Source organism: Macrosteles quadrilineatus, unplaced genomic scaffold (genome assembly GCF_028750875.1).
Source record: "Macrosteles quadrilineatus isolate MER2022 unplaced genomic scaffold, UCM_ALF_1.0 Scaffold_15__1_contigs__length_3749704, whole genome shotgun sequence".
Taxonomy (NCBI): Eukaryota; Metazoa; Arthropoda; class Insecta; order Hemiptera; family Cicadellidae; genus Macrosteles; species Macrosteles quadrilineatus.
This window is the reverse complement of record NW_026542608.1, coordinates 3,200,008-3,213,319: the sequence shown is the minus strand read 5'-3', so window position 1 is coordinate 3,213,319 and position 13,312 is coordinate 3,200,008. Positions and strand designations below refer to the sequence as shown.

At 32.6% G+C, this 13,312-nt stretch overlaps 1 protein-coding gene across 2 annotated transcripts in view; it reads left to right on the top strand.

Annotated features, from left to right (window-relative positions):
- Window positions 1-8,218: 8,218 nt before the first annotated feature.
- LOC129005074 (protein abrupt-like) overlaps window positions 8,219-13,312 on the top strand; it is an 87,253-nt gene continuing 82,159 nt past the window's right edge. For both annotated transcript variants that reach the window (XM_054433866.1, XM_054433865.1), the window contains exon 1: window positions 8,219-8,319. The gene's annotated coding sequence lies outside the window, so the exon portion shown is untranslated. The remainder of the gene's footprint in view (window positions 8,320-13,312) is intronic.

Genomic DNA, 13,312 nt, shown 5'->3' with positions numbered 1-13,312 from the left:
TATCAGCACGTTTGGTTAGTTTGGTTAGGTTATGACAGTTTAATTTAATAATAGAAAATTATAAAATTGTCTGTTTCTTCAGACGCAGCAGTTAGTGACGTCAGCAGTTAGTGACGTCAAACGGCACCTGAGAAATCTTCCGTGTGCCCCACCGGCTCACACTCCCACAAATTTTTTTTTATCAGAATTTATTTTACAATCTGTTCAAACTTCAAATATGAGAACAATAAGTAAAACATATATCAAACAATGTCAGGAAGCAAGCACCTGTTCATCAACAAGTCTTGCCAAAAATTGGATCAGTCATTTAAACATTTACACAAAATTTAAAAATTTAAACAATCAGAACTAACTGTCAAATTAATTTTGATTTCACAATTCCACACAGCTGGTTCAAACATATTAAATACTGCATGATTATTAGAACAGGAACGGTAGGGATCATAAACATTAATCAAATATGTCACTCGCCCGAATCATTTTTGTCTATGCCCGAATGTAAACATTTAACATTGATTAAATTGAACTGTCAAACTATATGTTAATGTCATTAGTATGGAATTCTTTCAACATCATTTGTTGATCGAGTTAGTTTCAATATTTTTGAACTGCTGTAATAATATTTTACAGGAAATAATTGTTAGATAAATTCGTGGATATAAGTAATTCAGATTCTTCAATCTTTGCTGTTATTAAAATTGTGTATCTGCAGCAAACCTTCAGACTAAGCGAATTTCCATTTACCTGGCTTAATTAATACAAAGATTAATTATTCCCTTAAAATGGTCATTTTTCCTTTTTAAATAACATTAAGTTAATTTTAATATGAGTACTTAGGTTTGCTGCTACAGGGAAGATAGGTGTGTTTTTGTTGAAATGTTGATAGCTAAGTATGATTGTTATTGGTTTGCCAATCCTGTAATACTTTACAATTGCTCGAATTCGAGCATCATGTACACTAGTACTTATTTAATACGCAAGAAGGATTTTTGTGACGATTACTCCTCCGAAACTACTGAACCGATTGACATGTTTTTGGTCTCATTGGAAAGAGCGTAACGTGAAGTTGTGCAGGAGACTTTCATTTTAGGGGAATAATTATAAGTTATTCACATCGAAATACATTAGAAATGAAGATTTACCATCAAATGTCTCATCCTGAGTAATATTTGTTTCAACATACTTATTTTTTGCTTCACTAAATCGTTTTGTACATTGACTTATTCCCCCTTGTATGCCTTTTTCTAGCATAAGATAGATTTCATAATCTAGTATAAGATCTAGGGTTATGTTTGTCATTTTAAGACATGCATCTCAAGACAAACCGGGTGCTGTATAATACCAACATGGATCAAGATTATAACTTGTATTACAAACAGCTCTAAAGTTTTGAAACACATCAGTTAAATTCAAGACGTCGGTAAGCAAATATAGGTCAGAATACGATCCTATTGTTAGGACATTAAAAGTATCCCATACATTTCTAGCATGTTCATATTGCTGTTGAGTAATATCTGAATTAGTTAATGAACTATAAAACTGCTGAATTGGAGGCAGAGATTGTTCATCTAGTTTATTCCAATCTGTTATGTACTCATAACAGAAAATACCTTTTTTGCTTACAAGACCTATTTTGTCAATCCCAAAATGGGATATAGTTTCCTTAAATTGCTGCTTAGTTAAATTCTTTGCCAGTGATTCTAAGCTACTGCTCATAAATCTGAAAGTATCTACATATCGAATTTCAAACTTTTGACATACTTTTTTGCTTAGTGAAATATATTTCTCTTCCGTACTAGGTATAACTGTTATATCATAGTTATCAATATTTAAAATTTGACAGATGAAATGAAGATCGTAACTACTTGAGTTATGCATAAAACAGGTAAGAAATTAGGACTTTGAAATTGTAAATTACAGCTATTGTGAGCCGCACCTCTGAATATGCCAGTTAAATGGCAGTGATCTCTAACCTTGATATCATCTTGATAAAATTCAAGTTCACATATATGACATTTAGTTGATGAATTAAATTGATCTATTATATACTAAACTTATACTATATATATTATATTATATATTGACCACTTATACTAAAAAACTATGTTTACCACAAACATTTTTGTTTGGGTTTTACATCAAAATTTCCTGGGCTGCTTCCAGTTCTATGTTTATTTAGAAGCAGCGTCAACAAAGAATCGTCAAAGTGTCAAATGAAAGTAACGTAATTTGTGTAACCACTATGTTTACTAAACACTCGCTAGAGGTTTTGTTTGGGTCTTTTACCTGAAAACTGCGTGAGTTGCTTCCGGTTCAATGTTTATTTGGAAGTTGCGTGAACCCAAATATATAAGTTCAGCAGTCAAATCCTGAATTGGTAATTTCCTATCATAAATTTCTTTAATTTTTAAAGCTTCCTCTTTCAATTTTTCAACAAAAACTCTAGCAGCATCAGGACCACGATACACTACTGGTTCGTATTTTAAACCTAACGTGTTTACTATGTAATAACAAAATGACATAGGTACATGTTTAGTTTGTAAGACAGTACTTGGTTTATTTTTGCTAGCAATATTTTTATAATTCTAATGAGCAAGTTTTTGGATTTTCACAAGTTGCCTTATTACATACTGGACATTGTATTTCTTTTAGAAGCATGACTTCAAAGTCTGCATAAACAACAAAAGGAACAGATTGTTTGTTTTTAAAGTTTGTGAATCTTAGTTTACTTTCTGTCGAATCAGGCATTTTTACTTTTAGAGGTGTGTGAGAGTCACAAAGTATTTTATGTTTATCATAAACCGTTTTTGTGGTAAAATGAATAAGGCAACTTTTACATATAAAAATTCTACCATGATGCCTAGTAACCTGTGAGCAGATGAGCCGTTCAAAATTATTTTTATACGCATAATGCATAGTTGTATCATTCTTTAACAAAGGCAAGTCTCTATGATCTATTTTTTCATTTTTACATATCTTTATCGGGTGAACAAAATGGTTATTTCCCTTGGGATTTTTTTCAAGGCCGAACACATTGATAGAAATATTATTTGCTTTTTCAAATTTTGGTATACTTTTAACAGTTACAGGATATGAAATTACATCCCAATTGTATCTTTTTTCCATATCTTCATTATTCAAATATTTCCCTATTCTGTGAGCATTTCCATCGGTAATGAACATTGCATAAATTGAATATTTAAAACAGTAATTATCAGTATTTTGAACATTTATGATTACTTTTTTAGACGCAATATCTGGTGGGAGGGATATGTGTTTGTGACCCTACAAAGGGTTATAACGGTTTATCCTAAGTTCCATACTAGTTATTTCATTTAAAGTCCATCCTGATCCACGCCCCATAAAATTACTTTCTTCTTTCACCATCTTTTGTTAAACATCATTGTAATACACTTCTAAGTCAGTCGACATAAGTATAGGTTCATTTTTAGTTTTAAAGTTCAATTCACGTTTCTCAGTCTCTAAACTATTTTTTATGTACATAGATTTCACTATAACATTACACTTTATAGATTTGTACTCATCAACTTTTTCATCAATTTTGTCAATTACAAAAGGTTTGCAATATTAAAAAAAGCTGGGGTAATCTAATAGCCCTTGTCCATTTGGAAGGTGAAATGTTTGTAATCTACACTTAGCAGCAGATTCAATCAACACGATTGGATCATAGACGAATAAGTGTCGCGAACTTTTAAAATGATTGTCTTGGTTGCGATACCATAAATCACACACGCGACAGGGTTTGAGTGTTAGTGTAGAAATGTATTTCTGCATTGTTTTAATCTTATATTGTCACTTGCACTGCACTTGTAAAATTTAAATTTAATTTTTATGTCTTTATAGTTTTAAATTTATAATCCACTTTTTTACTAACACCAAAATAGCTAACTAATACTACACAGTTATTTTTCTCTTTTACTGACCGTTGTTGCGGCGCTGGGAAATTTTTCTCTTTAGCTCAGTGAGTCGCTTCGTCTGATCAATTGACAGATCCGCACCAGCGCTGACAACGGTGACAGCATCAGCATAGTCAGCAAACTTTGCCTGCACTGATGATATCTTTGTGCAGTACGGCAATTTCATCCGGTACGTGATTTCATCTCGCTTGGTTATCTGAAATAAATCAAACAATTAATTAGTAAAATAAATTATGATCAATATTCAATCCATACTTTACATTTTTCAAATATTATACATACAAATTATAAATACAATTATATCATTGTTTTATATCATAAATATGGATATTACTAATTATCAAATTTAAACAGCAGTATTTTTGTCTGTTTATATTTTATTTATGGTTTTTAAGGTACATTTCTACTCAATTAAATGTAATATTTGTCAAGATAATTATCTCTATATAATTACTTTACAATATTTGTTCCAAAATAATCAGTAATATATTTATAATATTCATATTGTTATTATTTAGCATTATTTGTTTCAACATGATTAATACAGTTCGTCCCCATCCAGATATTATTTAAAAATTACTATTTATATTAATAATTATTCAGGTGTATAATAAAAAAATACTCTAATATAAATCTCAACTAAAACAATTATTTCAGTTTATAAAATATATTAAAACTATCTTACCTCAACATTTGCCTGAGGAAATATAGATTTAATGACGATGTACAGGTCCTCGGTGTTGTCCAGTCCTGCACCCTCCACCAGGCTGATATCCCAAACGCTGGGAGTGGTAAGGGCCGATGATGCCATGCTGGAGATGTAGGTAGTGGTGAGCAGAGTGACAATTCGCAGTGAAGATACTGACGTCGGTATCCAGTCATGGGGTTATATACCATTCAGCAATCACAGTAAAGGTCATTGAATCAGGCTTTCGTGGCGGGGAGGGCAACGCGTGCAACCAGCGAGGCGTGCACTTGGTGAGAACATCATGGTCATTTACACAGACACGTTCTCTAAAAACACATCCAAGGTTGTGATAGCGATAAGTCGCGCCCATTAGCGCGAACAAAGGCTACTGCGATAACACCTCGCTCATTATGCAACTTCCGTCCGATATGTAAAACGCAAAACAGAACTTCAACAATAGCAGCAAGTATTCTTTCACACAAATACTAATTATTACAATTAACCAAATCTGCTTTAGCAAATAAATCAAAAATACAAATAACTAATTACTAAAAAATATAAAAAAGTTAGCACAATTAATTATTTTAAACAAAATAAAATATACTTTTGATTTAAACATAAGTTAATTATACCTTCCCACACAGTTACGCACCAAACCGTGCCAAATTACGCTCCACCATCTGCACGCTCCTACCGCCTGGGCTCGCCGGTCGAATTGAATTTTATTTTTACAAAATGGATTTTTTCACCATTTGTTTTGCATGGTGTTTCAGCTCACCCCTTTTACACCTACTACTATCACACATTATCAATGGAGAAGAAAGGCCCATTGCATTCGTCTCAAGCTCACTTTCAAAATCAGAGTCCCAATACAGCCAACTTGATCGCGAAGCACTCGCTATTGTATTTTCTATTGGAAAATTTTTCAACTACCTCTATGGAAGAAAGTTTGAATTGATAACAGATAATCAACCATTCACACGAATATTTCACCCAAAGAATGTTCCTCCAATGACAGCTGGTCGACTTTTACGCTATACAGTTTTCCTCAGAGGATTTGAATACAACATCAAACATCGGAAAGCAGAACAACACCAAAATGTAGACTTTCTATCCAGGACTTATCAAACAACGGAACATCGTGGTATCGACACAGCACTGAATAAAGAAGAAGATGAAATAGAACAGAATTCAATCCTGCAAATCTCATCAATCAACATCACGAGTGATTCAATTTCAAAAGAAACTTAGTACGATCCAGGAATGAAAGATCTTATGAAACAAATAAAAGAAAGTGCAAATGATCCAATCTACTCAACCAATCAAGGAATTGTATTCAGAGGATAACGTGACTACATTTCTAGATCACTACGCTCTTATGTTTTAGAAGAGCTTCATGCAAGACACATAGGAATGGTAAGAATGAAACGACTCGCAAGACTCCACTGTTATTGGCCCGGAATCGACAAAGACATTGAAAATAAAGTTAGATCATGTGCAGCTTGCGCTTTACAGTCATAACAGCCAACAAAAGTTTTTCACCCTTCGGAAATCCCTAAGGAAAACTTTGAAAGAGTTCACATCGACTACGCAGGACCATTTAAAGGACACCATTTCCTAGTAGTGATTGATGCTAAATCTAAATGGCCTGAGGTTCGAATAACCAAAAGCGCACCATCCACTGCTACGACCATAGAATTTCTAAATGATATATTCTCTTCACATGGATATCCTGCTGCACTATTTATCCTGCGGTATAAGTTATAAGTTACAAGTTATAAGTTATCCGGTTATAAGTTATCCTGCGGTAACTTATCCTCCTGGCCTGATAATGCCACAATTTTTACTAGCCAAGAATTTACAGACTTTTGCCGACAAAGAGGCATATTTCAAAAATTTATCACCCCAGGACACCCAGCAACCAATGGATTAGCGGAACGCTGTGTGCAAACGTTAAAGACATCTTTGAAAAATTGTGCTGAAGATCCTCGAAAGAATATTAAATCACAAATTCAATACATACTGTTTCGCTACCGAGCTGTACCTCTACAATGCGGACAATCACCGGCTGAACTGTATTTGAATCGAAAGATCAGAACAAAACTATGCTCTCAAACCCCCTAAGAAAAACACATAATTACATCCAGGCTTTCAACAAGTGCCTTTTGAGGGTCTCAAGTCGGTGCGTTGACCCATAAACCCTTGGCAAGCCCTCAAAGTACGATTTTTGCCCATTTAAATAACATGGGATTAAAAACAAAACAAAAGAAGGGCCAGCTGCGATTAAATCTCAATTAATTTAAATGTTAGAGAAATTCATAGGAACAGTTGAAAAATTATTTTAAAACTTTTTTAAAAGTTTTTTTTTCAGGTATACCGAATGATTTGAACTACTTACTATATAAAATTACTTAGACCAGTGATATTCCCCGATACTTTCCATTGACAAATGCAGTGTACCGATGGTACACTGGTACAGCAGCTCGTCATTTTTAACAGTTTAATACACACACAACATACACAACGGTTTCAAACTTATCAAAACATATGAAACCTAGGAACTTGAAAATTAGTACCAGTACTAAGGTTTGTTTTATGTTTTGATACACTAAAACAAGTAAACCGATCGGGAAAATCACTCCACGTATGTTAAACAAGCAATTAAAAAGTTTTTATGTAAATTTAGGATAAATGAGTTTTTCAATATTTGTTTTGCCTTATGCTATTTATAACAAACCTGATCTGTTTGATTACATTTTTACTTCTCTAATAAGGGCTCAATTTACACTAGTCTTTAGATACACGGGTTTAATTATCAGAACACTTATGTAACACCAACGCATTTTATGTTGTTCAAGATGACTATTGATGAAATTTGAAACTGAGTATAAGCCCAGGGGGTTTGTTAAATAGTAATTTTGGTACGTGTGTCAAAAAGTTTTTAATCGGTTTAAAGCAGATAAGACCAAAAATGTAGAATTTAGTTCTACACGAACAATATTATTGAAATTAAATGAGATGTAGTTGTGCCGTGGTCTATATATCAGAGAAAAGAGGATTTTTATTTTAACTGTTAGTTTTCTACAAAAATAAATTTATTAAATTTTTTGGATTGCTGACTTGGCGGGGAAAGTGTTTTACCACTTAGTGGTTTTTTTTGTTACATTTATTTGTAAACATTGTAGTTCAAAAAGTCTGACATTGACCAACTTAAACCTCTAGGGCGGAGCTGTTTTGACGGATCTCCACCAAACTTCACACAAACCATCCTTGAATAATAATAATGCCTAAAAGTTTCATTACAATCTGTCGAGGGGTTTCGGAGTCCATAAGGTACATACATACATACATACATACATACATACTAGTTCCTCGTTTATAGATATAGATGTATTCGTTAATTAATTTCCATACATTTAATAGTTCAGTAATTAGTAAACACCCCTGGCATGGTATAAGAACGCCAGAGTATCCATGTTGTAGGCGTGTTGGACCGAAGGGTGTGTGGTGAGCAAAAACCAGATCAATAACGTTGCTCACGCAATTTCTCAGTTTTGGGCAGGCTGCGCGCAGCCGTCTAACATTTTGAGGTCTTCTGTCTTTCTTGCAGGTGTTTGAACAAAACGAGTCCAAATTACGAGTGGCAATCAAATATCCATTTCGATTTTATTCTCTACCTCTACAAGTAATAAGGTTAGCTATGAGTTGTTATCATCAACGTTTTTTATAACTAATATTAATTTTTCGTGAGTGAGCTAATTAATAGATACTAACAATGTGTTGATAAATAAGTTATAGGCTTAATTTTCAGCTGTCAAACATTGAACTGGGTTTAAAAGGTTTAAGCTATCTCGACTATGTTTAGATTAGCCTCAACATTATTTTAACGGGTAAAAGTAGTTTTATAGGGATTTGCTTTGATGTTGATATAGTGAATTTAATTATTTATTATTGTTTCCATATTGCTTGACCAATAGGTGTTGTATGGTTTTTAAATACTGGATTCTTATAATTAGTTTACTTGTTTTTTAATATGTTTTTTTACAAGATATATTTCAGGATTGTTTGTTCCAAATGCCAAACCACTTAAAACTCATGTATACGATTTTAAAGCAATCTACGACTGTTATCAAATCAAATAATATTCCTGTATTGTTCCATTATTCTCTGACTCGGATCAACACTCAAGTTGTATTGTATGCAGTATTTTATGTTAATAAAAATGTCAGTTAAATAAATAGGCGGTGTATTTTGATGTCGTCGAAACTCTGCAAGATTATTATCAAGTTTATGATTATGAAAGCACATTTCCCTCATAATTCACAGACCTGCCTTCCGATGGTAAAAACATTTTGGCTCTAAAAATCAATACTGTAGTGTCCGTGTGCGAGTACCGCATGCCCGGCATTCCTGAACCAAATAATCCTCTACAGTCTACAGTCTCAACGCGTCTGTTTACCTACTGCTCATCTGTGTTGACCAAACGTAAAACTTTACCTCTGTCTGGCATGCTTTAATTTTTAAACTGGTAGGGATTTTTTTGTAGGTACCCTTAAATAACATTAACATACATATATAAATAACATATTTTTCGCCAAAAAACAGCTTTGTCCGAGTCCGAATATAAGTTCGTTTATATATATAGTTCCTGTGGGACCGAGCTTTGCACAGAATTTAGGATATAATGAGAAGAACAGTAGTTATCAATTTTAGCAATGCGTTTGGACGTAGTTAGCAAAAAGTTTGAAAATCTTCGGTTTAAGAAAAAAATAGTAAATTAAATTCCCTACATGGAGAAATATCAATACATTTAGAATGATCCTAAAAAATATAATCAGGGTGTCCCACAAGTAAACAGCCTAACTCATGGAAATGGTTCTATATTGGTCAAAATATAACAAAATCCAGAATAACATTTTTTTCCAAAATCGCTTTGTTAACCAGATATTTGCCATTTTGATTATTTCACATTACCATTTTTATATTTTAAGTTTTTCAACCGATTATTAAGAAACTTAGTATTTATATTAAAGTACTAGCAGAGTACCCGTCCTTCATACGGGGTTGGCATATAAGTATAAAATGTTTATTGCAGCTATGCTTAAGCTTTCTGTTTGCAATGGGGAAGGACACAGTTTGATAACATTTGCTTCTTTAAATTTAAGGTATACTATGGTATCACACATCTACCATAGCCATAATGTTCTACCACTAACAATAAATTATTGAAAATTTGCAAAATATCACAAATTATTCATGAAATTAAAAACATAAACATAACTGTAATCAATCCTTATTTGACAGTTCTCATTGTGTATCACAGTTTTTTGTTTCTGCTTAGTTCAAACTAGTGGAACCCCGTCGAAATCGACGGTTAATCTTGAGGTTTTATGTAAATTCAGCTAACTGCGATAGATAGAGTGAAGTCATTAAAATCTTAGTTAAATGATGAAGGGAGGATAAGCATAATAATAAGTATGACGATTGTGTTCCCTAAAAAACGTGATTGTTGAATTCGTTTAACACAATATTTCCTACCTTTTATCGGCTTTAGGTTGCCCAAAAGGTTTTTTAGGAGTCTTTATAATTGTTTGTTCATGAGTTTGTTTCATGTCAAAGCCACTTTCACTATATGGGAGAATGAGTTCATATAATTAGTCTATCATGTAACGGAAAGAGTCAATATTTATTACTAACAACTAATTCCATCTGCTTTAGAAAAATCATTCAGATTGTATCCAGATTTATAAGTAAAATCTTCATCTTTCTTTGGTCATAAAAATACAGAATTTTATCAGCATTTAAATAATTTTTGTTTTGTATTTGATAAAAATATCTGATTCTCCAGATAGCAGTAACATTCTTACTTCGATCTAAGCAACTTTAATTCCTTCTCTTGCCATATCGACCCATGTATTTAATCATCCTGTTCTTACTTGATAATTCATTAACTTATGGGGTAGTTTTGCCTGGCCATATCGACCACATAAAGCTGTGCATGTTTTTCGTGGATGGAATGAACCATAACTGTAGGAAATTTGATCACAAATCTTGAACATTTGCGGAACCAAATCCATAACCTAGTCCAGCCTTGATAACAAATCATGCAAATGCGATGAGATGTGATGACACTGTTGTGTTTCCGAATGTTTTGTATGTAGTGAGGTTTAGATGCATTGTTCGACCTAGCTACATGTGTACATCAAAGTAAAAACCCTGTAGGCCTACACTTTTTTTTAAATACCTGAATTGACATTAGTTCACCTACTCATCATTTTCATCAAATTCATCATTTTGTAGAAACTATAAAAAACTTGCCATGCAGTGGAGAATCAATTTAAAATCATAAATAATAATGTAAACATTTAATTTTGGCAGTTTCAGTAGACCTTTGAATACAATTTGAATATTAACAGCTGGTCCATTAATAGCTGGTAGTGTAAAATTATCCATATGGTCATAATGTAAATACAATTGCTGAGTGAACTTTAAAGGCCTCTGGGGCAGAGCCCCAAGGAAATTTACCTCGTTTCTCTTTTGAGGGCTCACCTACAGACCAATACCTTTCTTTAGTCACCCCTACCAAGTTTCTACACCCAGCCGTTCTCTCAAATTAGCTGTGACAAAAACCCCATTTTCCTTCATAAGAACAACATGGGATGGGACTTTAAAGGCCACTGGGGCAGAGCCCCGAGGGAATTTACCACGTTTCTCTTTTGATGGCTCATCTACAGACCAAGACCTTTCTTTAGACACCCCTACCGAGTTTCTACGACCAGCTGTTCTCTCAAAATAGCTATGACAAAGAAAAACAGTTTCAAATTAATATATAGATTATATTATAGTTGTTTTCATAAATGCAAAAAAAATTGTGCTGCACCCTTTTGGTAAATCTTATAACTTTAATGCTATTGCATATCATAGAACATACCTTTTTATTGGAAACAGCTGACTAAATTGTTTTATTCCCTTTAAATATGAATACTCATAAAGTTAACATGGGGAACTACAGAGCCACTGGGGCGGAGCCCGAAAGGATTTTTGAGATAGGAATATGCCTATATGTTAATCGGGAATGTAAGCTATCATCATGCCAAATTTCAGCAAAATCCGTCCAGTAGTTAATGCGTGATTGAACTTCAAACAAACAAACACACAAACTTTCACATTTATAATATTAGTAAGATTAGAGACCTATGTTAGGAAAAAATTCATCATAAAATTTCAAAATGGCTGCCATTTTAATTTTTGAATTAAAATTACTAAAAAATGGCTGATTTTATGAAAAAATGACGAGTACACTTTTATTTGTCATTTTTAATTCCCTATCAAACGATACCAAATTCAAAAAGATGGAATAAGAAATATTACGATTTTTATTTGTAAAATGTAGAAAAAGGCTAAGCTAGTCAGGTTTGCCCTATTTTACAACTAAAAATCATAATATTTCAGCTATTTCTTATTCAATCTTTTTAAACTTGGTATCGTTTGATAGGGAGTTAAAAATTCTAAATAAAATATTCTTGATCTTTTTTCATGAAATCAGATATTTTTTGGTAATTTAAGTTTAAAAATTAAAATAGCCACCATTTACAATTTTTCTAGTTAAACTAATGCTATTTAAGTAGGGAATAAAGTAAATTATGATATTTTTAAGGAGACAAGTTCATCAAGAACCTGGCTAACATAATGTAAACAACATAATTAATAATTTTTTCTTGAATCTGGGAATACTACATAAATTCTACATTTATTTTAACAAGTTTGCGAAACCAACATGATCGGACATTGGGAACGAGGAATTGTGGGGGGTTTTATGGGGTAAAAATTGGGTTTTCACATTTTTGACCCAAAATACTTAAAGTTTTGCAATTTCTTTCCAAACTATTTTGAAGCTTAAAAATTAAATAATTTAGTATGTTGAAGCGTTATCATGCGCCTAATAGTTACGAAGAAAATTTCAAAAAAATGGTAAATTTTAAATTCCCATTATTCTTAAGGAGAATAGGTAAATTGTTGTAGTTTGCTTGTTAATGAACATATTTTGATCAAATTTGGAAAATGCATTTATTTCTTACTAAACTATTAACAATTTACAATTTACAAAAAAAAACACACTTTTACCCTCCCGGTTGCAGCAAACCTAAGTACTTGTTAAACTAATTCTATTTAAATAAGGAATAAATGTAATATTTTTAAGGAAACATTTTTGAAGTGTAAATCCAATCAGGCAAATGGAAATTCGCTTGGTCTGCAGGTTTACTGCGGCAGGGGTATTCAGTCTTACAACATGGTATGTAGTGAAATTGAGAAATTATATGTTATAAGGGTCAAAAATGAGAAAACCATTTTTTACCCACCCCCCATAAGTTCCAATCGTCCGATCACACTGGTTTACAAACTCTAAAGTAACAGATTTCTAAATTATACCAATTAAAAATAGCAACCATTTACAAATTTCTATCTTAACATTTTGACAACGAGATATTTTATTAAAAACTATAAAGTGTGAGCGTTTTTAGGAAATTGTATGACTAATAATCTAACGGTACATCAATAGTAAAGATTGGTTAATAAAGAACAAAGAAATCACAATTTTTGTGATACCATGTATACGAATTTCGTGCCTTCACTATAGGTGGCCCACCATCAACATATCTGACTCAGGTTTAACACAAGCCGAAAA